Source organism: Helianthus annuus, chromosome 17 (assembly GCF_002127325.2).
Source record: "Helianthus annuus cultivar XRQ/B chromosome 17, HanXRQr2.0-SUNRISE, whole genome shotgun sequence".
In the NCBI taxonomy this organism is placed as follows: domain Eukaryota; kingdom Viridiplantae; phylum Streptophyta; class Magnoliopsida; order Asterales; family Asteraceae; genus Helianthus; species Helianthus annuus.
In genome coordinates, this window is record NC_035449.2 from 145,183,253 (window position 1) to 145,187,158 (window position 3,906).

The window sequence follows — 3,906 nt, forward strand, 5'->3', positions numbered from 1 at the left end:
AGGGGGACTTCGGTGTCTTCTTCCATATCAAGTATGACAAAGTCGGCCGGGTAGATGAAATTGTCGACTTTGACTAGTAGATTTCCAGCGACACCTTGCGGGAATTTTACGGATCGATCAACAAGTTGTATACTCATCTTTGTAGGACTCGTTTTTCCTAAGCCGAGTCTTTTGAACATTGATGCGGGCATGAGGTTAATGCTAGCCCCAAGGTCAGCTAGTGCATTACGTATGGGGGAGTCCCCAATCGAGCAAGGAATTCTGAAGCTTCCGGGATCAATCTTCTTTTGGGGGAGTCTGTTGAGTACGAGGGCGGAGCATTCTTCGCCTAAGTTAACTAATTGCAATGATTCAATTTTCCTTTTATGAGTGAGCATGAATTTTGAGTATTTAGGCATTTGGGTCAGGATGTTTATGAAAGGAATGTTGAAACGCAATTGTTTTAGTAGACTTTCGAATTTTGCGAATTGCTCATTGGTCTTTTGACGGATTAACCAATCGGGGTATGGAACCGGAGGAGCCTTGGTGGGCTCTAGTGATGGAGGATAAATCTTCTCTTGTTGGGGCGGTGTTGCGATCTCCTCAGTATGCGGTGGTCCTTCCGCGGGACCCACGGTACGGTTCCGTAGCGTTATGAGATGAACTTGCGCCTTTAGGTTTGTTTCGGTATTACTTGGTAACGCGCCTTGCGGTCTCTCGGAGAAATTTTGGGCTAGTTCATTTATTTGTTTTTCGATGTTTTGTATACTAGCTTGTTGATTTCTAAAATTTGATTCTAATTGTAGAAACCTATCCGAGTTTTTCTTTTTAGTGTCGGAGATGAGGCGAGATACAGTATCTTCAAGCCTTTCTCGTCCACCTTGTTGTTGAGGGAAATTTTGTGACTCATTTCTTGGTTGTTGAAAGTTTGTTCGTTGATTTAGGCTTTGTTGGTTACTACTATTGTCGGGTTCTCTCCAACCAAGGTTAGGGTGGTTACGCCATCCTTGGTTGTAGGTGCCCATTGGAGGACCCGACGGCCTAGGTCTATTATCAATGTAGTTTACCGATTCTGGTTGATCGTCTGTTTCTTTCATACAACTTCAATTTTCATGTGGCCCACCACACCCTTCACAAGCCATAACCGAGATCGTTTTTGCCATTTCTAACTTTTTAATTTTTGAAGAAAGGGCCTCGATTTGGGCTTGTAAAGAAGTGCTTTCATCAACCTTATGGGCGCACGGGGCAATAGATTTATTACCTCGGGGAGTGTGGCATTGAAAATTGTTTTGAGCAATTTCCTCAATTTGATTGTATATTTCATGTGGGCGGCGGTTACCTAAAAGTCCCCCGAAGCTAGAGTCAAGTGTTTGTCTTGTGTGTGGCAACAACCCATTATAGAAAGTGGATACTTGTTGCCATATCGCAAGACCGTGATGAGGACACTTTCGCAATAGCTCCTTGAACCTTTCCCAAGTTTCATATAAGGATTCCCCGTCCTCTTGTGAATATGTATTAATTTCAGTCATTAATTTAGCCATTTTAGCGGGAGGGAAATACTTATATAGAAATTTTTGGGCTAGTTTATCCCAGGTGTTTACCGATCCAACTGGGAGGGCGTGAGCCAAGCTTTTGCTCGGTCTTTTAGTGAAAAAGGAAACATTCGGAGGCGGATGGCGTCATTTGAAGCTCCTTTGATCCGCAAGGTATCACATATTTCTAAGAAATTAGTAATATGTAGATGGGGATCCTCGTCCGCAAGCCCATGGAAGGTTGCGGAGTTTTGAAGCATTTGTATCAAATGTGGCCGAAGTTCGAAGTTATTGGCTTCGACATTCGGTGCATTGATAGCGGCGACGAGATTACCTACGGTGGGTCGTAGATAATCCATGAGGGTACATTGGTCCGCCATTGGAAGTGGTTCCCCCGAAACTTTCTCTTGGTTTTTAGCTTTAAGTCTTTTTCTGAGAAAGCGTTCGGGTTCTTCTAGAGGTTCTTTTATGTCTTTATTAGAACTGGAGCTCATACACTACGTAGAGGTGGCGTCTGGTTCCAAGTCCTGCAACAAAAACAAAAAAGAATGTTGGTCAGAAAGTTCACCACGGCCCCGTGCTCAGTGAACACGGCCCGTGGTCGGGGTTACAGTGATTGTTTTCCAGATCCCTGTTACTGGAAAGTTGGACACGGCCCCGTGTTGCACCGACACGACCCCGTGGTCAGCCTTCTGTAAGTCGGAAAATTAAAAACTGCCAGTAACACTGCTGGGCACGGCCCGTGTCCGACCAGGCCGTGTGTATATGTTTTAGGTGTATATTTTAAGCCCTTTTACACTTTTTAGCCAAGTTTTAAATTTATAAAACACGATATTTACTAACACTAAACACACATATGGGCAAGTGCACCAATCGTGGACGTAGTATAGTGTTGGTAAGATACCGAGGTCGTCCAAGGACACAAGAGCTTTTAGTACCGGTTTATCCTCAACGTCTAATCAAATCAAAATGTTAGAAAAATATTTTTAAACTAAGGAAATAAAACTAACTAAAATGCTGAAAATAAAAATAAAAATAAAAGTAAAAACAGATAGACAAGATGAATCACTTGGATCCGACTCGTGTGTTAGTGTAACCTTTGATTATTTTCGCACTTTTGCACTTGTTTAAGAGATTATCTTAGTTATTGTAGTAGGCCCCTCTTTTGAAGTTGACGTTACCCTCAACCCAGTAGTTTGAGTCAGCAAGGATACAATCCTAAAGGGTCGGATTATTGAAAGATAATTAATTAAGTTATTAATGCATAATGTGGTAGGGCCCTCTTTTGAAGGCGACGTTACCCTCGGCTAAGTAGTCTGAGGCAGCAGGGATACAGTCCTAAGTAGCCGGGTTAAAGTTTTAATAGTAGTTTAACTTATGAGGGGATCAAAGAGTTTGGACACCCGCCATCCAATACCTTTGGGTATTGAAGGAGGTCCTACTAAATTTGACCCAGGTCCTTTGTAGGATCTATACACTGAACAATGGCAAGACTCTTACCAAAGCGTTCCCTTAACCCCCGACCAGGTAGCCAACATACCTCCATATAGACCGTGGAGATATGAATGGTGAAAATCTTTTATTTTAAATAGACAGTAAAATAATGCCAAGACACCACGGACAAACGATAAGGAAGAATCACCTTCAACATAAGAAACTAGTAATTAAAGTCATTAATACAAAACCAATTAAAAAGTCCAAAAGATTAAAAATAAAAAGTATTACACTAAACACTTGTCTTCACCAAGTGATGTAAGAGACTTAGGCAAACATGGCCTTTGATTGTCAAGAACTCTTACGATCAATCTTGGATCCCGAGACGACTCACACACTCTATGATGGACAATGGATGATGGTGGCGGATGATGGTGTTATGGTGGTGGTGGGTGGTGGGTGAAGTGTGAGAGAGGTGGTGTGCCAAGGGATGAGTTGAAATGACTCCAAGCACTCCTATTTATAGGCTGAACAGAAGCCTGGGCACGGCCCTGTGCCCGCTGGGCACGACCCCGTGTCCATCTGACACACTCTCTCTTCATTAATTGTAATTCGCAATTACAATAAATGCGCCTGCAGCAACCTGACCACGCCCCCGTGTCTGCTGGGCACGGCCCCGTGGTGGGAAATAGAAGCTTCTATATGTTTGTCTTTTCTGCTGTTTCTTGGGCACGGCCCCGTGCTCGCTGAGCACGGGGCGTGTTCAGTCTTCTGGCTTCTTTGTTTTGCTTGGGGAGATGCTGTTGAGGGGTCGGGCATATCACTTTTGTTCCTTTTCTTGTATTTTTGTTAGATTTTACTGTCTTCTTGCTTCTTTTGTTATTTTGAGCTCATTTAATCCTGAAAACACAAAAGGAAGACAAAAGCATACTTTTTCCAACATTAGTACTAAAAAAGGGTT

The 3,906-nt window shown here is 42.9% G+C and overlaps 1 non-coding gene across 1 annotated transcript; it reads left to right on the forward strand.

Annotated features, from left to right (window-relative positions):
* Positions 1-1,407: 1,407 nt before the first annotated feature.
* Positions 1,408-1,514, forward strand: LOC118489438. The gene has a single exon (XR_004887458.1). It is a non-coding gene; the product is annotated as a small nucleolar RNA R71 (small nucleolar RNA).
* The last annotated feature ends 2,392 nt before the right edge of the window (positions 1,515-3,906 follow it).